This window comes from Stegostoma tigrinum, chromosome 25 (assembly GCF_030684315.1).
Source record: "Stegostoma tigrinum isolate sSteTig4 chromosome 25, sSteTig4.hap1, whole genome shotgun sequence".
NCBI classification, from domain to species: domain Eukaryota; kingdom Metazoa; phylum Chordata; class Chondrichthyes; order Orectolobiformes; family Stegostomatidae; genus Stegostoma; species Stegostoma tigrinum.
The window spans coordinates 28,826,701-28,849,646 of NC_081378.1; positions in this window are offsets into that span (position 1 = coordinate 28,826,701).

A 22,946-nucleotide genomic window follows, 5' to 3' on the forward strand; every position below is an offset into this window, starting at 1 on the left:
AGCCCCTTCATCAGGGGTGGAAGGGGTTGCGTTCCAAAAGCTTGTGTGATTTCAAATAAACCTGTTGGACTATAACCTGGTGTCGTGTGACTTCTAACTGTCTGCCCCAGTCCAACACTGGCACCTCTACATTGTAGTATTCTTGAAAACTGTCCTGATGAGTGCAACAAAATCTTTGACAAAATGTGTCGTTTTTCAGCAATACTCAATTAATTCATTCACCAAACTTAATTAGTACAACAATGAAAATTTTCCAGTTGAAACAATGGTGATATCACAATGAGGACGTAATGGACTGCTGTATTATCACTGAACTGTTAACCAGATACCCAGGTAATATTCTGGAGACCTGGGTTCAAATCCCACCATAGCAGGTGGTGGAGCTTGAATTAAATGAAAACAGTCTGGAATTAAGAGTCTAATGATAAGCCAGTGTTGATGAAAAACTCATATGGTTCATTAATGCCTTTTAGGGGAGGAAATTGCCTACCTTATCTGTTTTGGCCAGATGGCTCGCCAACCTGGTTTGTTGGTCTGCAGACATTTAATTCCCCTGCTGCTTAACATATCAGTGCAGCCTCTGATGGAGCACTGTTGTGTTTTCCCAACTGTTATTTAAGCTCTGGTGTTCATTGAGCTGGATTAGCTCACTTCCATTTTCCCTTCGCAGTGGAAAGTACATGGGCTGTTTGCATTTATTGATGACTTTCTTAGCAGAGAACCAATCTTCTAGGAATTCGCATGTTTGTCTCTACTTCGCCTGTCCCAGGATCCTGGTGATGTCCCACTCAAATTGATGGTTTTCCTTATCCATGTAGATGGAGATGAGTGAATATTGGTTGTGGCTTTTTGTTGTCAGTTGACGCTCGTGTGCCCCTGTAGTTAATTTCCTTCCTGTTTGTTCAATGTAGTGTTTGTCACAGCCTCTGCAGGGAATCTTGTATATGACATTGGTCCTGTCCATGATGGGGAGTGGGTCTTTGGTTTGGGTAAACAGTTGTCATAGGGTTGATGTAGATTTGTGTGCTACTCTGATGCCCAGTGGTCATAGGAGTCTTGTGGTCAGTTCAGATGTGTTCCTGATGTAAGGTAGCACGACGAGTATTTCGGGGCATGCCGTATCTTCCAGGTGTCGTTGTGTAATAGACATCGTCTGACCCAGTTTTTCCAGTATCCATTGTCTTGGAAGGGGTGCTCTTCTTCTTCTAGGCATAGGTCTGTACTGCTGCAGTGTGTTGTCACCCGTTTAAGCAATGTTACCACAAAACTTCATTTGGGCCAAAGGCCCACTACCAGCTATGGACAGGACCAATGGCATATACACAATTCCCTGCAGAGACTGCGACAAACACTGCATTGGACAAACAGTCGTGAAAACACAATAGTGCTTCATTGGAGGCTGCACTGATGATGTTACCTAGCAGGGTAATGAAATGTCTGCGGAACAACGAACCAGCTCGGCAAGCCAACTAACCACAACATCCACAAGCTGAGCTACAAATCTACTCTAAAATCTTAGGAACCTTATCTGTTCTAGCTACCTGTGACTCCAGACCGATAACAATATGTCTGACTCTTAGGAACGGGAATAAATCACGAACCAGTGATGGCCTCATCCTATGAATAGATTTTAAAAAACTGAATTTAACATCTCTGCTAACTTTCAGAACCAACCACAAGTTTAACACCACAGTAAGGAATTGATAGAGCATTTAAATTGTGGCCAATACTGCTATACCAGTGGTTGAAAGCATAAAATTACAGTTTAAGAGCATGTATGCATATACCTTCTGCATATGAGATAATGGGAACTGCAGGTGCTGGAGAATCCAAGATAACAAAGTGTGGTGCTGGATGAACACAGCAGGCCAAGCAGCATCTCAGGAGCACAAAAGCTGCCATTTCGGGCCTAGACCCTTCATCAAGTGTGTCTACCTTCTGCATATATTGAGTGTAGCGAATGACAGAATGGAACGACTAGTTGTAAAATGGCTTAAGATGCTTTTCAGAGATATAGATGAAGATCTCCTGATGAAAATGCTGATATAAAATTAGACCCAACAAAGTTTCTAAGACTCTGCAAAACATTTGGTTGCCTGACAGAACACTGAAAATATTTGGAGCATCTTAAATAAGATATAGACAGCACTTGGGGATGTCTGAACAACAATGAAGCAATTGAGAACATTACAGCAAACAACCTATTGTGCCTCCTCCGTACTTGCATTTGAGATTTACATTAATAAAGTGGATAGTCTGCTGACTCTTCTCTGGGGCTTTTGAGAAAGTGGAACAACAGCTGATTCTGAGGTAAAGGAAGGGATGTAATAACTGGAACACACTCGCAAAGAACACATCTCTGTAACACGACCCACTCAAAAATAAAAGAAACATTTAATGTGCAGTGACACAAAATACTCTGCCATAGAATGCTACAACAAAAGAATTGATACAAAAATATATCATGCATAAATTGAGTACTGATCTCAGCTATTGGAGTACTGAATGTCCCCATAATTATAGACATCTCGGGGAGAAAATAAAAGGAAAATACACATCAATTTCTTCTGGCAAACGGCCTTAGAGTAACAATGGAAGAATCTCAAAACAGGAATTGAGCTAAAAATACTGCAAGTGCTAAGTGACAGAAAAGTAAAAAGAGAAAAATGTGCATTTTAAAAGAACATGTTACCTGAAAGATAGCAACACATTGGATAACTCGACGTGTCTCACTGAAATGTTAGCTTATTTTCGGAGCACAATCCAGTGTTGCAATTTAAACCCACATTGCTCTGACTCAAGGGGAGATCAGGTAATTAACTACACCACACCAGAAACTTCTTTGTGCGGGATAGGCAGAATTATATCTGAACAGGCCAGATACAGCAAGAGTGCTACAATGGATTAAAATTCTGAAAATTATTGTGGCAGTTTTGCTGTAGTTCTTTGATTTAGCTAAAACATCTTACTTCATGGCTTCCCAACTCATTGCAAAGTATGGATGGCATGATGTGTCAAATTTGTAAAAGGAAGAATTTTTAGTTAAAAATCCGAGCAGTGTCAGGCTGATTGAATTCTATATTGAATCCTGTGGCTTCAGTAACTGTGGGAATGGGAAGGAAACCTGAGAAGGCTGAATGCTGAGATTTCTGCATCCCATCTGGTGGCCTTACTGCAGTGTCTGAGGGAGAGAAGTGAATGAGTTTCCTGGGTTACAGAAGGAACACAAAACCATAAGAACATAGGAGTAGGAGTAGGCCATCAACCCCTTGAGCCTGCTCCACCATTCTAAACTATGGCTGATCATCTACCTCAGTGCCTTATTTTCTCACCATTTCCATATCACTTGATCTCATTAATAATTAGAAATCTATCAATTTGTGTCTTGAGCTTAGACAATCACTGATTCAGCCCTCTGGGGTGGAGAGTTCCGAAGGTTCACCTCTTTCTGACTGAAGAAGTTCCTTCTCATTTCAGTTCTAATTTGGGTTTGCCTTTTATTCTGAGATCGTGGCCTTTGGTTATAGAACCTGCAACTCATTGAGATATCTTTTCTTCAGCTACACTGTCTATCACAGTATTTGTCATTCTGCAGCCACATCTCAATAATGCCAACCAAGCCATACCATTTACCTCTGCTTGCACAATCATTTCACCTACTTTGTAGTGAATGTAATGTGCATTCAGATCAAGTGGCTTAAATTCTGCCTTTTTAGCACTGTTTTGAAAACTGATGGCTTATTCTAGGGTTTGTTTCAATTGCTTTTCACTTGCTTTTACCACTTTCCTACTTTTATAACCTTCTTTTTTATTCTCCCATCTTAGTTTTCCACCACCCTGCTAAGCTAGTTTAAATCTCTCAGGATAGTACTAGCAAATCTCTCTAGGAGGAAGTCTGCCTTGGTCCTGCTAATATGTAAACCATTATTTTTGTACAGGTTTTGCTCGACCCCTAACAGGCCCCAATGTTGTAGAAATCCAAAGCACTCCCTCCTGTACCATTTTTTAAGCCATGGGCTTATTTGACTAATCTTTCTATTCCTCTAGGCTGGCCTCTCAAAATTAATCACCGTGACTGGAAATGGCCAAGGAAGTGAGCAGCAGCAGTGTGATCCCTCAAACATTGATCAATCAGTTCAGGAGGGCAGGAAACTGAATGGCATTACACGTTTAGATGCCAAACATCACATTTTAGTTTTCCTCATGTTTTCTTGCAGAATAATGCTCAGGTCCTCATTCATTCCTATCCCTTTCCTCACTGCCCCATTGAAATAGCCAACAGTGTGCCATCTCACACACATGCCTCACAATCATCCTTCATGGAAGTTGACCTTTCCACCATTTCATGTGATTCTTTTTAACTTAGTAACACTCTGTCTTCACTCCTTGCAGAGTAACAGAGTGCAAAATTTCATGAAGTGGCAGCAAATTGGGGTAGGAGTCTCCAGTGATCACCACCTTAAAAGCCATTGGTAATGTATGATTCTCTAGAAGGCAGGTATTCTTCCAGGAAGCTGTAAGTATCAGGGAAGACAGAAAGTGGCACAAGCAAGAGCTCCTTATCTATATTAAAATGAAAAAAAAGACAAATTTATAACAATCTATTTTTCTCATATTAAGTTTGCACACATACATTTTGAACACTGCTCATTGAAATCTATCATAGTTATAAAATCTTTTTACAGTCTCACAGTTAAATCATATTAATCAAACATTTTCTTGTCACTTTATTTAAAGTCAGGAATTGGTACCCAGCTTGATAGTAGTGGTTTGTGTGGTATGAGGTTACAGAATGCATTTTAATGCAATTCTGCTCCTGCTGATTATACATACCACATCATGGATGCTAGCGGAACAAGTCTGGTTCAATGAATAACGCAGTAGAGCATCACTTGAAAAGCACAAAGCATACTAAACAAAATAAGGAATTCCCTCTGTTTCTTGAATGCCTGACCACCATCTACAAGGTACAAGTCAGGACCTTGATGAGTGTGTGATATAATCTCTACTTGCCTGGATGTGTGCAACTTCAACAATACTCTAGGACACCATGTTGATAAAAGCCTATTTGACTGACAGTCTATTCACCACCTTCAAAAATCTCCTCCCTCTGCCACTGATGAACAGTGGCAGCAGTGTGTAACATCCACAAGATGCATTGCAGCTACTCACCAAGACACATTCAACTGCTCCTTTCAAATTTGTGACTTCTAGCATTCAACTGGACAGGCATAGCAGATGCATGGGAACACTACAGGCTGCACGTTTGCCTCCAAGTTCAATACATTCTGACTTGGACTTCACTGTTTCTGGATCAAAATCTGGAACTCCCTTCTTAATGAGGTACACCACACCCCAAGCATTGCGGTGGGTCATGAAGGCTGCTCACCACCAATTCTCCAGTGCAGTTAGAGATGGGCAGTATGTGCTGATGAAACCAGTGAAACCTATGTTTCATCAATAAGCTAAAAAAGTAAAAGTTAGGGCATGCCTAGGATTTTTGTCCATACCTGGTTGGGTCGGCCTTAAATTGTCATTGTCAGTATACCGGCGATGTTTTCACATTATTGTTAGCAAGGAATCTCCAGGATTTTTAAACATCAACAATAAATGAATGATGATGATATATAATCATAGAATAGAATCCCTACAGTCCGAAAGTGGGTCATTCAGTCCATTAAGCCCACACTGGTCCTCCAAAGAGCATCCCACCGAAAGCCTATAACCTTAAATTTACCACAGCTAGTGCACCTAGCCTGCATATCCCTGGACACAATGGGTAATTTAGCATGGTCTATCCATCTAACCTGCACACTGTTAGAATGTGGGAGAAAACCAAAGCACCCAGAGGAAGCTCATGTAGGCACAGTGAAAATGTGCAAACTCCACACAGACAGTCACTGCGAGGCATCAGTGCTAACCATTGAGTCATGGTGCTATCCATATGTTGTGTGACTTGGATGAAAACTTTGAGCTGTTGGTATTGCAGCATGTTGTTCTGGGTCTTTGTATATTTTGGAGGTCATCAGTTTGGAAGTTCACATTTGAATGTTCAATGTATTTTGCTGATTTTATTAAGTGAGCATTAATCTGTTGATTTAAGATGGATCAATTCCAAGCTAAACATAACACAAAGAAACAATGTTAAGTAATTCCTTGTGATTTTTTTCCATATTCCGCACATTTAAAAAAAAGGTGCAAATGTCCCAAATTAACAACTGGGTTAAAAAAAGAATTAAAAAAGATTAAAAAGATCTCGCATTTGTATAGTGCCTTCCATTGCCTCAGAGCACTTTAGAAAAGCGAAAATATATCTCAGTAGAATCACAGCATTCATACTGAGAAGTCTAATAGCTAATTTATGCACAACAATATCCTACAAACACTGTTAAGATAGATGAATAGATAATCACTTTTAGTGATAGTAGGAACTGCAGATGCTGGAGAATCTGAGATAACAAGGTATAGAGCTCGATGAACTCAGCAGGCCAAGCAGCATCAGAGGAACAGGAAGGCTGACGTTTCGGTATTGTTTTTGAGAGTTGCACTTTGGTCACAATATGACTTTATGCTTTGTTTTAATAGTGTCACAGATTCTTTCTGTTTGTCTTAAAGGATAGATTAGCTTTGGGTAACGCCTCATTTGAAGCCAACACCTCTGACAATTCAGCATTATCTCAGCACTCCAATGATGTGTCAGGCCTGATCATCTACCCAAGTCTCTGGAGTGGGTGTTCTGACTCAGAGGGGAGAGTACAACCACTGAGCTAAGGATGAGTCAAATGTTAAATTTTTAATCTTCTAATGGACAATAGAACTTTGCTGCTGTCTATCTTGCCATTTCCTGTTGCCATCAGCCACTTTCAGTCATCAGTGTGTCATTCCCATTCGTAGTTGAGAGCATAGCGTGGAACTGCTGCACTGACTCTCTCTCATAATCGCAAATCATCAAAAAACTGAGTTGATACGATTATAGTGCTACTATGGGGAAGTATTTGTTTTCTTTCTTAGTGTAACAACACCACGGATTAGAAAGTCATTTTGGGTGGTAGTTAAAATTTGGAGATTATCACGTTGGCTTGTTATTTTCCCAGCCCAATATTCTGCATTAAATGCTACTGAATTTTATTCAGGCTGTACGGTGAGTAACAGATCAATACATTCCCAGCAGAATTTCTTTCTCAGAACTCCAAAAGGAATTTACATGAATATTGAGCTCAGACAATCATGTGGTCATATGCAGCTCATATTTGAATAAACTGGTCAGGCTACTAAATGGATGTGCAAGTGTCCCATCAGATACTGCTCAATGCAGGTAATGTAAAAGTCAGAAATGTTCTCTCACTCATAATGTTGCTAGACAGAGTAGTCAGAACAATTATCTCATCTCACCCTCAACCATTTTGTTAAGGGCATGTAAAAAACAAAGTATGTGAATAAGTGCAATATTGAAGGATTATTTTTCCTTTGTAGTCATTTAAAAATTTAGTTGTAAAGGAGCCTCGACAATTACACATTGTAACAATTATTCTACTGTTTTTGAAAGGAAAAGTGCAAAGTATTAATGCCACTGCTGAGACTGGAATTAACAAACAGATTTTAGTACATTCCACAAATTCTGTAATCAGGGCAGGATTGTAACCTATATTGTTTTCAAACACTGAGGAGACATGCCAAATTACAAGGAGCATATATGGAATGCAAAATATGCCTAATGTAGGTTTTTAAAAATGTTCTGAGACTTTAGGCTCATATATCGTAGTCAAATTCCAGAAATGAATAAATAGAAACTCTCAAACCACAAAGATAATTTTCCCACTGTTTCATGTGCCACTATTTACAGTACTTTACTCAAGTGCGGTGTAACTTTGAATCAAAGGCAAAAGGATAATGAAGTGGGGTTCAGAGGTATGGTGTTGGGGGTGTGAGGGTGGGCGTGGGTGGCTGGTCATGGGGGGTGGGTAAGGAAACAGTTGGAATGCATCTCTTAGTGTTCAGGAGTTGTGGAGACTGTAGCAGCTATTGATGAAATTTAACTGAAGTGCAAGTTTGCACAATTCACAGCTGCAGTGAAATATTATACAAATCCAGTTTAGGAATATGTAATTTTGATATCTTTGTTTTCTATCCTCAATTGGAGAGCTAAAATTAAAATGTTGTCAGCTCCTCTACAAAAGCTTTCTCCTATTCCTTCGGAAAGCAAACATTGACATTCCAAAACAGAAGTGTATATTATAAGTAAATGCTTACTCTGCCAATTAGCTGCCATTAAACATAACCATTAGAATTTATGTCGCACATAAAATATTCTTTAATGTATGCAATTTATTTTTAAGTTAGATTTCCAGTTTTGATGTACAAATTAGGACTTGGCTAGTGTCTTTCAAAGAAAATAAGCAAAACAAAAAAGAGTAAAAGAAAGGTGGTATGGTAATTACTTTGTTTTTGATGTTATCATGTAAATGAAAAATTACAATTAAATACAATATTAGTTTTCCAAAATCTTGTACATCATTAATCAGAAGAAAAAATGCAAACAATCTGAGGTGTGCCCATCATAATTATTGTGATTAACTTGAAAATCCTGGCTGTACAAACAGGATAGGGTTTAAGATCATTTATGAATTTATGTCTGGAGCAATTATCCTGATGGGGAGCCATAAACATTGTTCTCAATTCAACAGAAGAGACACATGTGATGCTTTTAACGTAAAACAATGATAACTGTCATGGACCCCTCTTTGTTTCTAAATTAATTTTCTTGCTTCTTATTATCATATGGATCTATGCACTTGTAAGTTCTGCACTGATTGATAAGCAATGTATTAAACAGTGAAGATTGGGTTCTGGGAACTGTCTCACCAGATCTCACACAAACTGCTGATGTTACTTCAAAAGAATGTTTGGCTTGTAGAAGTCTGCCCTGCCTCACAAAGACTGTACCACCCACCAGGATTCTGCAGACACAGGAAAGATTATGTTGGGAAGGAGCAGGAGAAAAGATTAAACATAGGTCTTAAACAGGAAAACTAGGAGGAAAATGTTGTCCAAATTGCACAAAACACACTGAACAATGTGTGTTATTTGTATATGCATATGAAAGTAGTCACTGAACATAAATGGATTCGATTTCTATTCTTACACTTCTTCAGGTAGGAATTTTGTGAATGCGTCTCTTGAAAAAAACAAGACAAAGCAGGAGTCTTGTTATCAGTATCAGTGTCTGCCTTGCAGCAACATTGTGGAAAGGTTTTGTTTAGGACACCCATATTTTACTACTCCATGATTAAGCAATACTGTCAACTTAATTTGCTGCCACATTTACACATACATGATTATGAATGTTCAATTGGTAATATACAAATAGTTTTTAAAATGATTAGTGATCAACCATTCCAAGGTGTAACTCTTTTCACTGGGTCTGCTTAGGACCCATCATCAACCTTACTCTCACTCTCAATGTTCAGAAGACATTTTCTACGATCGCTGCCAGGTGTCTGTCCTAGATCTAGAGATATGGCTGGCAAATGTGTCAATCTGGCTGTCAATTACTCTGACTTTTCTCATGTGATGCCACTAAAAGCATAAGGTACTGTTGTTGGCATGTTTCTGAGGAGACATGTAGCAACCTTTAGAAAACTGCTCTTGTTCTGATCAATTGGCAGAGCATGGTATAGCCACTGGTATCCACAGGTGGCAGTGTGCACGTATCGGTTAGAGGGCATTGAGCATCTCTTGTGCAGACTGGCTTACCTGGCATACCTCTGTGCATGACCCTACCACTTCTTCCAACACACAACAAATAGGCCCATTATTTCCGGGTAATTTCTGTGTAGTTCTAGGGCAAAAACAAAAAAAAAGTGAAGAATTGTAAGGCTTCAGGTGCCAGCAAGGAAAATGAAAAACATCTAAGCTGTGTTTGATGTATTTTGACACTGATGATATTGGCTTCTTTGGCAACAGTTTATTTCATTTGATTTTTTTTCTATTGTTACATGTATCTTGTTGCAAAAATACAATGAAAAGCGTTGTACAGTGTTGCCACTCCTTGGTGCCATTTTAAAACACAGAAATATAATCCACAGCCTATATTATAAAGGCAGAAAAATGAAGAAATTAAGAAAAAGTCCTTCACCATGCTGTCGTGCTGGAACAGAACTTGCCACTCTTCGGTGTCATCTTGCTTCCAAAGATACCCTCAGTAGCGTCAGTCCTTGCTGGACCTCACCAATGCAAATGCCACTGATGCCACCCGGTACTGCACCAGCCCAAACCTGACTCTGCCACCACCATGTATATGCTTTGGGCCAATACAGCGACTGCTGATGCTGCCGGGTCTCATTCTGGGCCTAAACCCACCTCTGTTGCAGCCTCCTTGAACCTGTGCTGGATGTGGAAGCTGCTGGGACCCCAAACTCGCCTCAGATGTTGCTACCATGAGTCTACTTTGCTGGACCTACTCACTGCTGCCGGTGCCATGGCCGCAACCGAGCTCTTCACTGAGAGGTAAGTATGATAAAATAAGAGAGAGAATATAACGAAAGAAGAGAGGGGAAAAAAAAGAAATGAAATGAAAAGAAAAGCGAACAGAACGGATAAGCCCCAAGCTCAGAAGCCTTACTCTACTTCATTTTACCGGAAGGTTTACACCTTAATTATAGCCCATTGTTGTAGAATCTCTTCATTTGAAAACTGTCTGATTATCCATCTTCTAACCTAATGGTTGCTATTTTGTCCCAATACCGACTCTGAAAAACATTTATGTCTTAATTGTCAATGCCACATTTCAGCTCGCTTTTATCAGCTACTAGTGAGATATATGATCAAATGCTGTTCCATGGAATTATCCAATATGTGCAAAGCACAAAATTTAAGAGAAGTAGGCATATTTCCAACACTAAAAACTGGGACAAAGAAAATAACAATGATAATGGGAACTGCAGATGCTGGAGAATCCAAGATAACAAAGTGTGGAGCTGGATGAACACAGCAGGCCAAGCAGCATCTCAGGAGCACAAAAGCTGACGTTTCGGGCCTAGGCCCTTCTTCCTCTCTGATGAAACCCACACAGACACAGGCAGAATGTGCAAACGCCATCCTCTCTGATGAAGGGTCTTGGCCCGAAACGTCAACTTTTGTGCTCCTGAGATGCTTCTTGGCCTGCTGTGTTCATCCAGCTCCACACTTTGTTATCAAAAAAAAAACAAACTTGCAGTATGCTGATGACAATTACAGAATAAGAAGCCTGACAAAATATCATAGGTCTAGTAAACTCCAGAAGTATAGAATATGCAATGAACATGAGCACCAAAAAGACAAAAGCAATGGTAGTTACAATTACATACAGTTGAAAGGACTAGAGTAAAAATTGAAGTGGATAGTGCCACACTGGAACAGATAAGTACATTTGTCTTTTTAAGACAAATGATAAACAAGAGGTGGCAGATGTGATGCAGGGGATAATAAGAAAAATAGAGATAGCCAGGTGCAATTTGTGAAGATGGAGAATGTGTTCATAACAGGAAAACTCAAATTTGTAGCGTGGAAAAATCTTGTAAGATGCTGCATGCTCTCCACTTTCCTGTACGACTCAGAAACCCAGACAATGAGTAAACATCTACATGTAAAAAATAAAAGCCTTTGAACTATACACGTGAAAACTTATATTAAAATTTCCATGTGCAAACCCTTAGACAAATGAGGAGGCACTTGAAATTATAAGAGCAAAAAAAAACTCTAAAATGTGACTTCATAGAATCCCTACAGTGTGGAAACAGGCCCTTTGGCCCAACAAGACCACAGCAAACCTCAGAGCATCCCACCCAGACCCATCCCCCTATAACCCACCTAATCTACACATCCCTGAACACTATGGGCAATTTAGCCCGGCCAATCAACCTAACCTGCACATCTTTGGACAGTGGGAGGAAACTGGAGCACCCAGAGGAAACCCACACAGACACAGGCAGAATGTGCAAACGCCATACTGTCAGTTGCCCCCAGGCTGGAATTAAAATTGGATCCCTCATGCTGTGAGGCAGCAGTGCTAACCACTGAGCCACTGTGCCACCCCATCAAAATCATCTGTGTGGAATTTCCACATTCTCCCTATGTCTGCTTGGGTTTCCTCCCACAATCCAGAGATGTTCAGATTAGGGTGAATGGGCCATGCTAAATTGCCCACAGCATCGAGAGATGTGCAGGTTAGGCAGATTAGCCACGGTAAATTCAGGATTAGAGTGATAGGGTGGGTATGAGTGGAATGCTCTTCAGAGGATAGGTGTGGATTTGATGGGTTGAATGGCCAGCTTCCACACTGTAGGGATTCTATGATCACAGAAAGAAAATGACAGTGTTTCAGCCATTGATCAGAACCGAAAACCTACAGAGATCTCTTCCAGACAGCAAAGTGTAATGAACCAAGAAAAGGCAGAGACTTCGGTGCAATGGAATGACAGGCATCAGCATGGTTATACAGAAAAGCTGCAGTGGATGTGTGAGGGTGTACAAGACAAATGTGGTTGCTATACCAACACAGTATATCACCACTGTACCATATCATATAACCTAAGGGTGTAAAAGTCTCAGATTCCATATTAACTGGTCCACTTGAAGCATGAGCCATTGGTGAAAGCATGCTACTGTTTATAAATTAATGGGTTTTTTTGCCCAGAAGCTTAACTATCTGTGATTATAATATTTTTATACAACAAGAGTGATAATAGAAGCCTGTTGAATTTTTCAATACCATTTTACCCATGCCTCATTCTTCTGTTGAAAGACTGAACATAAACATTGCTGCGTCAGATATAAGTTTCCTACTGGAGGGAAAGATCACACCACAGTGGTAGTTCAATGGTTCTGAAAGGGTTAATGCAGGAACTTGAGTGGGGACCGCTCTGGATTTCGAGTAAGACAGACTTAACATTTAGGTGTTGTCATCATCTTGGTAGCAACATCTAGCATGCCAAATGTCACTTATAGCTGATTTTTGAAATGCAGGGGTTATAAGCAGTTATAGCATTGGCTGTTAGTCTTGTGACTGACTCATAATAGCTAGTGAAGTAAAAATTACAAACCTCAATGCTGGGAAAACAGCCCCCACTGCTCCTCAAATTCATATTGATGTGATGGGTACAAGTATTTGGTATGCTCCCTCTATGCTTTCCTGGCTGCTTGCTTCAGGAATTACACTGGATATTACACAATACCTGGATCTGATAGATCAGGACTAATTGCCACCTTGCACTCTCAGATACCTGACAGTGGAAGCAGATTGGAGTTCAAATGTCTTACCAACTAATTATTCAAGTGATTGGAACTAGCAAGGCCTACATTTTTCACACTTATGGATTTTCCCTTAGAAAGAAGATAGTGAATGCCTTCTTGAATCAATGCAGTTCATGTGATAAAGATAAATCTACTGTACGGATTGGGGGGGGAGTTGTAAGATTGTGACCCAGCAACAGTAAAACAACAAGAATACAGTTCCAAATCAAGATGATATATGGCTTTGAAAGTTACTTGCTGGTGCTGCTTGTTTTCATAGAACTTTTAACTTTTTGACAAGAGGGAAAGTCATTGATGAAGATAGTTAGATCGAGAGCACTACTCTGAGGAGCTCCTGCAGTAATGTCCAACAGCCACAATCTTGTTTTCACCTTGAGTTCCACCAAATCCAGTTTTGCTAAGGCTCCTTGATGGTAGATTCAATCAGAAATATTAACGTGATGGCATGGGCAGTCACTGCACATGAACCTCTGTAATTCAGCTCTTTTATTGACATTTGTCTAGCAAAGCTGCAATGAAATCTGGAGCTGAGTGAAAGCTACTTTCTTTTAATGTCAGACCTTAAGCCCATTTTTTTTTGCAATTTTGAAATGAGGCAAGGTCACCGACCTAGAACATGGGCTGCTTTTTCGGGCATGCATTGAAGCTCATTTTGGGGCAAAGTGAGAGGGCAAGATACGTTTATGTTTCAGTACGCCTCCCATTATATCCTTCCGTGAGCCTCAACTATACATTTGTAGTCACTACAGGGCGATCTAACATGGTCAACCCACCTAACCTGCATATCTTTAGGCTGGGGGAGGAAACCAGAGAACCTGCCAGAAACCCACACACGCACGCAGGGCACACATGCAAACCCCACACAGGTTAGAATCAAACCCAGGATCCTGGCACTGTGAGGAAGCAGTGTTAACGACTTTGCCACAATACCACGTTGTCTTTAGAAGGCTACTTTTCCATTACCATTCCATAAGGATGAAAGTTTGAACAATGAACTCCTGATGCTGGAAGCATAATACTGGAGGCTATAGTGATATTAAGGTTGCAATTCCACCTTGCATTGTCTAGAAGATGGTGAGTATGATGACGCCTTAGCATGAAGCTCTTAGCTGACTGTATAGAACGGACAATTAAAAAGCCCAAGTCAGTACAGGTATGGAGCAATAGACTAAATCCCTCTTCAAAACCACTCACTGATGAGGCTGTGGCCATTCACCCCTGTGGCCCTCCTATTGGGACACAAAAGTGTCCAGCTCCAATCTCCCTAAACTTGATCCCACCTGCTGCCTGAAGGCCATTTCAATTGAGCTGGTGGTCTCCGCACCCAATTGTTAAGTGACAAACACACTCACTAAACTGACTATAAGTGGAATCTTAATTGCTCTAAATGGCTGTCTGACTTCACAAAGCAAGGAACTGACCCAAGTTTCTAGTCCACAACGTGGGAGGGCCCCCTTAGCAGGAATGCATCAGGGAACTATTCCAATAGCATCCCCCAATACGTTAGTAAGAAACCTCTCCTGCCCCTCTCCAATATCACTGAGATCCAACCCTGTGTCCAGGAGAAAGGTGTCAGTAATCACACCATTGGGCCTGGAGAATTGTCATTTTTGCAATGCACTGCACAACTGAGCCCAATGACAGGGTAAGAACTGAAAAGATGGGGAGTTGGGCCAAATCTCTATTTTCTCAAATGAGGAAGATTAGAAATCTGATAAAGATGCTGAAGGTGCCAGCACTAATCATGATGATGTGTGGACAACCAGTGTTATCAGCCAGTCTTGGTGCAAAAGTGTTGTACCCCTGAAGGGAATCCTTACTTTATATCATAAAAATGCGGTGATCCCTTTTTTTCCCCATTAATTGTCAATAAATTCATTCCTTTGGTCCTAAGAACCTTCTGTTCAGTTTCCTGGTCAGACCATCAGTAGGGAGCTATGTGGAATTACATGGGCATACTTTCTGAATGAACTGTGGTTCAGTGTCAGCAGAGAGCTACAGTTGATAAGAAACAATAAAGTGTAATATGTTGCGTGGACCTGAGGTACTTGTGAGGTGTTTATCATAAAGCCATCTTTTGGTGTTGTATCCTTGACCCAATCAACCCCTTTGATGAAAAGCTATGAAACATGTACGTTTTTTGAATAGTGGAGAACGGTTTACGAGCTGATGCTGCATGAGCTCCTGATTATTGTAGCTCCTGTCCCGTTTTAAGCGTGAACTCTGGCAGTTGCGTGAGATGAAGTGGCTCTGCAATGCAGGTAGTGTTACATTGATAGCTGCAAGAAAGTGACAGACATTGATTGCATATAGACATCTGACATAGATGCCTGATATCCATTCAGATGTGTATCAGTCATGAGCAATGCTAACTCACTCTCAAATGAGCATAAAGATTTTAGTAGACAGTGATTTACACCTGAAAAGAGTACAACAGTTAAATTATCTTCTTTTGAGATTAGAGCCAAGTTCTTATGAGTCATCCATGGGTGCAAACCTCTGCTAAGATCTCTGTCGAGGCTACCTTCATGTTAGAAGAGGCTTTTATTTCCCTGTTCAGGGAAAAGAACTTCCACTCCTTCCTGGCCAGACTTCAGGAGAACTTCTAACAAGGTATCACTAAAACATGGTGTCACTTTTTGCCTGGCTTTTGACATCTCCAGGGTTATGTAGATGTGATGATCAGAGGTTGAAGGATGGCCCTGGTTAGCAGAGAGAGAAGTGCTATCTGGGTGCCCTTTACATATGGCTTCTTGAATTTAAAGCCCAAAACTGTGGGACCAGATCTCTTGCTTGCGGCCCACAAAAATGTAGTGTTTTACTTGTTTATGTAATTGCATGAGATAACCTGAGCCACCCCTGACAATGTACTTCCCGCTTTTAGGCCACCTCCACACTTAGTCAAAAAAGAAGCAAGATTCTACCCATAATGACTAAAATGAAGGATAAATATTGATGGCATTTATGATCTTGTTCACAGAGTTACCAGACTGTCATTATTTCTATCACATTTCTCCCACCGTTCAATTATCTCAGACTGTTTAGAACTATTTTGATCTCTTCAAGTTCTACCTGATATTTGTTTGATTGATTTTTAGCGTCTACTTGTAGCAATGTTCTTTCCTGTTCGTATATTGTCTGCTGTTAAGAGTTAGTGAAGTCCACATTGGTCACATAATAGAGAGATTTCTACTGCTGCCTTCGAAGTTGGGATAGGTCAGTTTTTCATGAATGAAATGTGGGCAGATGAACAGGACAATGCACTGGAACAAATTACTTTTTCCATTTGACCTCACTTACTCTGATTTTTCATTTGAATGAACAATATATAATTTTTATCAGCAGCTAAAAAATTATGATTGTGAACTTAACAGGTTTAACATTCAAAATCGGTACTGTCATCATTGTCCTATGCTCATATTGAATCTCAAACAATTTAAAAATTCAATTTATCATAAGAACAAGGCCTGCTTCTGAGTGAAACAGGTATCAGCCAGTGAGCAGCACTGAGGAAAAAAATCTTTGCTCTTTTGGGATGGTGCTAAGATACAACATAAATTTCTCCACCCATTAAAGAAAAAATAAATTTGAGATGTAAAAACAGCAAAGCTAACCATGATACTCTGTTTGAACCTAAATGGAAAAGCCAGTGCTGTTTGACCAAATGGCTACTTGAAATTCAACCAGTACGGTCATCAATTTGTTATACCATATACTATGTAATTTTGTCTTTTATCCCTTGGGAAGGAAACCGGTGTCTCCGATTATTTATGAAATTAATGGATGTGTACAGTCAATTATGAGGAATTAATTTGAAATGATATTATTAACTTCCTAACTTCACATATTCGTTCCGATTTTTCATAATATTCGGTATTTCCAATTCTACGTCAAGTCTGTTCCTTGAGTAAAGGCATTTAGTTTAATTAAAATTACACAAAAGTTCCTGGTTAATCACCAGCTGCTTCTGAGCATGTCTCATCACCTCAATTTGATGAACGTTTTTATCCTTTGCATTCACTTAAAGAAACAATTTGAAATAACTGGAGTTATTCAAGGAATGATGTCAGTGTAACTCAGAGGAAAACTTGTTTAGTTTTTCAGTTGGCTTTCAAATGATGTTTTGAGTTGTAGAAGTTACTCAGTGTTGGACCTCAGTCAAGATTCTTCCTGTCTTTGCCTGGCTAAAGGAAAAGCGCTACAGCTGATTGTGAGGCTTTTCTGTTCCGATCACAAAAGACCCGCTTTCTTTTGGAAAAGTGAAATTTCCGGTATGAGATCATCAAGTTCATGAAGAGGAAAAACTCCTTTCAGTTTGAGCAGACAACGGGGCAGGAATCACTGATTACTTGGCAGCCACTCAGTACCTCTGTCACACACTGGCTCAATGATGACAGCCTCCACAGCTGCAGAAAGGGAGAGACTAAACACTAAGCATTTATCAGTAACTGACAGCATATAGACAATATGACTGGAACAATGTGGTCCTTACAGAAATATATTTATTAGATTTGCCTTGTAAGGTATTTATATGTACCTAGGAAAAAGAGCACAAAATGTAGTTGCCTTCCACAAATAAACTGAAAGTTGGCTGGTTGTCAAGGTCTACTTTCCTACAAATGACATTAAAACATTTACTGTTCTCTTTGCAAACAAAAGCAGTATTGGTTGGATGACAAATGGAGAAACATAACTTGAAGCTTGCAGCACAAATAAATTAATAAACAGAGTTACATCTAGGCAGTTGGAGTAACTTTGACTTGAGCAGTAGCATAAAACATTTCCTATTGGAATAACTGTCTTTTGTCCATAGTCCTCCCCAACAGGTTCCAGTGGCTGTACAAAGAAATCAGTGTAAAACACAGATGGATGGATTTAAACCCTTTGGGAAACTACACCATCAAATTTACCATGGCAAGTGATGTGTATTTAATGCTACAGATTACAGTATAAAGTCACTTATGGCACATGATGTGATGGTGCTGATGATGGACTGGGGAGGATAAAATCAGAAGTTACAAACAACAGGTTAAAGTCCAACAGCTTTATTTGAAATCACAAGCTTTTGGAGTGCTGCTCCTTCATCAGGTAAAGTCGGGGGTCATCTGATGAAGGAGCAGGGCTTTGAAAGCTTGTGATTTCAAATAAACTTGTTGGGCTATAACCTGGTGTCATGTGACTTTTAACTTATAGCAGAAGTAGAGATCGAATGACCATGGCAAGCTGGCCAGTTCACTAAAGTATAAATGGATTTCTTCACAATCTTCCTTTTCTTTAAAAAAAATGCATGCACTATCATTTGCAGTTATAAGTTACAGAAGTTTCCCAATGACATTGATCAGATGGGCCGAGGGGTGGCAGATAGAGATTAATTTTGATAAATGTGAAGTGTTGCATTTTGGTAAAGCAAATCAGGACAGGACTTATGATCTTAATTGTAATGCTTTTATTGGTCAGTGCATTCAGTCTCGGACTTGGGATGTCATTTTGCAGCTGTACAGGACATTGATTAGGCCACTTTCAGAAATTTGCATTCAGTCCTGGTCTCCCTGCTATAGGAAATATATTGTTAAACTTGAAAGGGTTCAGAAAAGTTCTACAACGATGGTGCAGGGTTAGGAGGCTTAAGCTGTTGGGAGACGCTGAATAGGCTGGGGCTATTTTCACTGGGGTGTCGGAGGCTAAGGAGTAACTTTATAGATCATTGTCCTCCTTAAGATAACGTTTGAATGCCTGGATCCTTCCAGTATAGTCTTCCAGTATAACCCTGAGACCTTATGCCACTCAATTGTGACATGCTGTGCCCCTCATAGTTGGGTCCATAAAAAGTGGTATCACGTCGAATGCAGATCAAATGGGGGATCAACACCAATCTTCTGAGGATGCAGATGAAGGTTAGAAGATTGACCAGAAGGGCCATGTAAGAAATTATAATAGATCTAGTCGAGCTTGAGAGACCAAAGATAACCTCATTGAAACCTAGATCCAGGATTAACGAGCTAGGTTTGGACTTTGTTTAATTGTTTGACATTCTGTCAGCAATTTGGAAAGCAACCCTGCTTAGTGCGAAGGACATTTGGACTTTATTATTTTGACAGTCTTTGACCTTTTCTGTTGCCGAATAAATGTTTCATTATTCATGTGATCGTATGCTTGATATTTTTGGCTGATCACACTTTCAAGTATGTACACGTTACATGAATTACTGACTGTTAGAAGAAAAGCAGAATTTAGCGGGAGAGGGCAGCAACATTGCATAGAGCTAAAGTTATGTTCCCCTTGAGGCTTCGATAAGGATATCATATCTGAATGTTGTGTCGTGAACTCTCTCATAATTGGGAGCAGGCTGTGGGGAAACCTCAGGTACATCTTTTTGAACCTTCTATCAGCAGTAACTCTACAATGTTTCTGAGTGCATATTTTGTTACCCTGAAATACAGTTGTTCTGACTCCTGCAGCTGGGATGGAAAAAGCCTGATGTATGGTTGGCCCTGTTGGTGTGGAAGACCTGGGCAGATTGTCTGTTAAGTGCCTTTGGGCCTAGATGGCCCAGGCCAGCTGAAAGATCCCTGCCCACTTGCAGGCTCACCCTCGCTAACTTGAACTTCTGAAGTTTTTGTAATCACAGGCAGAGCACGGAGGTGGAGGAGCCTGGGAATTCTTCATTTGCAGATGTCCTGAGAAGAATGTTCTTGGTGCTCTGTGTGTAGTCCCTCCTGCCTCTGGACGTTTGCTGAAACAATCCTGTCTCCCTGAGCGGAATTAGTGCTAGGAGGTCAAGATCTCTTATTCCTCTCCTGCCTTGCCATTGATATTAAGTACCTATACCGAGAGTGGTGGAGAGTATACTCATTAACGTATCCAGAAATTGCTAAGTATATTGCCCTGGATTTTCATGGTAACTGCCATGAACTTTTTATTTCTTTATTTGTCTAATTTATTACTATGATTCCATACTTTTGAAGATCTGTAATGCCAGGCTTTTAATTTCTGTATTTTTTAAAATTTATTTTTCCCAAGAATTTGTACTCAAAAATCAGTACCTTTGTACCCAAGATGGTGCCATAAGAAATGATTTGCAAACTTTTCATGGTAATCATGGACCAATGACAATAAAGCTAATTCACTTCAATTCCAATTCCTCCATGGACACAGATAGGCACATGCCTGCCAGAGGGAGTGAAGTAGTGGTAATGTTTATGGATTCCTCCGTTCTTTGAACCTGTTTACAGACTGCTTCTGTCAAACCTGCTATCTCCTATCAAGTGGAAATGTGGAAATGACCACGGAAATTACCAAAGGGATCAGGAAAACAGTTCGACTGGTATAAGACACAAACATGTAATATATACTTGAGTGGAGAAATACGCCTACGAAGGCAAGGAATGTCAGCCAGCCCCATTCCTAATGTTACGCCATGTGCAAATCACTCAGATTTAATGATAAAGAACAATTGAAGTCAAAAGTAATAACAGGCTTCAGCGACAAAATCGAGTTAATGCAGCAGAAGGCCAAAATTTACTTTGATGAAACTGCCAAATCATTACCAGGAACGAGCATTGGAAATCCAGTTTGTGTACAAATGTTCAATACTCTCAAGTGACAGCCCACATGGCAACTTAGGATCTGTGTACGCGGGGAACATGGACTATCAGCACAGACACATAGCTCCGGCTAGAGAAGCTGTGCCTTTACTGTACACAGCTGATGAGGAAGATATGATGTCACCAAATACACAGAATATAGGATGACCATCAGTTCCCAAGGTCCATATTTCCCCGACAAGACAACAACAGGTGCTTCAGCAATGACAGTGACCATGGCACTCCCTGGAGATGGAACATCACCTCAGGAATGGCTAACTATCAGCTCAACAGCCAACAGCATACATGTACCATTAGAAGCTACGCATGATTTCGCAATTACATATGCAATGCGTGTGCAAAAATTGACAGAAGTGCGACTGACTGGAAAAAAATAGTTTCGTTATTGAAGGCTAATTTAATTTAGTAAGCATGGATGTTAGATAACTTGGGTAACTTCTACATGGTTGTGTGAGCATTTTTAATTTTTTTAAGAAATTGGGAACAATTAGAGAAATACAATTAAACAATGTGCATGATGCAGTTTGTGCAATTCTGATGAAGGGTCGCTACGCCCGAAATGTTAACTGTGTTTTCTCTTCACACATGATGAATTGATGCATTTTCCAAGCAATGTCTGTTTTTGGTTGTGCATGATGAGGTCATGTAGCCTCATTTATTACCGTAACTTGCTTTTGCTTTAGTAATTAGTGCCACGGTCATTTTAATCATGACACTGTTTGCTTCAGATCTTGGATCTCAGCTACTTACATGTTACATTATTAACTAAGAAAAAGAGACTAGTGCAATGTACCCACGTTGCAGACATTACAAAGTCCAATGGAAAAGTGACTGCAGAGGAATATAACTCACTCAGAGATCATCTGAACTGACGATTCTGGACTCAGAGATAGCATAGTGTGGAGCTGGAGGAGCACAGCAGGCCTGGCAGCATCAGACGAGTAGGAAATGTCAACTTTCCTGCTCCTCGGATGCTGCCTGGCCTGCTGTGCTCCTCCAGTCCCACACTGCAGAGACAGTTTGGGTTAGTGGACTACAACATGGAAGATGAAATACAATAACACGTAAAGGATGGAATATTTCTGAGTGATGTATTACTAGGAAATGCTTGCATTCAGAGAGACCTGCTTATCGTCATGCATGTATTACAGAATACTAACATGCAGATTATTAAATAATTAGACAATCGGCATCTTAGATTTGTTACAAAGGGATTAGAATAAAAGAGTAAAGAAGTTTTAGTACAATTATATAGTCCATTGGTGAAGCCACACCTGGCGGGCTGTGTGTAATTTGAGTCTCTTTTGGATAGTGGGGAAATGAAAGCACACTCAAAATACTGTGGCATGATGGATTTGGGGTAACTGATCAAACAGGATCTTAGTGAATGCAAGCTCAAAGGATGAAATGGCAGCTCGTGTTACTCTTTTAAAAATGTTTGCATATATTACTTCAACTACCACAATGTGTTTTTACATAACTTCTTTCACACAATAAAACATTTCAATTCACACAGAAACTTATGAAACAAAAATTAGACCCTGAACTGGATATCTTTAATTGTCAAATTCTTTCTTGCTGTACCATTATAGTCACGAGGTGCCAAATACCTGCTAAGTAACTGGGTCACTATTAACAAGTGTCAATGATTACTGGGGGAGGGGAATGTGACCCTTAATGAAGGAAATGTCATCAAAAAGCCAATAACCTATTTAAATAACCAATAATATCCACAATCTGCAAACCATGTCACCAGTCAATGGTAAGGCAACAATGGTAAGCTCTCTGATGAAGGGTCTAGGCCCGAAACGTCAGCTTTTGTGCTCCTGAGATGCTGCTTGGCCTGCTGTGTTCATCCAGCTCCACACTTTATTATAATGGATAATTAAAAATCAGCACCAGTTTTCCAGTCTTTAAGGTATGTAGGGCAGAGATGGGAGCTGAGGTTTTAGTTGACTAATGAAGATGAATATAGAAATGTCAACAGCTTTAACACATATCTCCACATAAATTATTATTTACAATACACTGTGTTAACAATTCAGAAGTCAA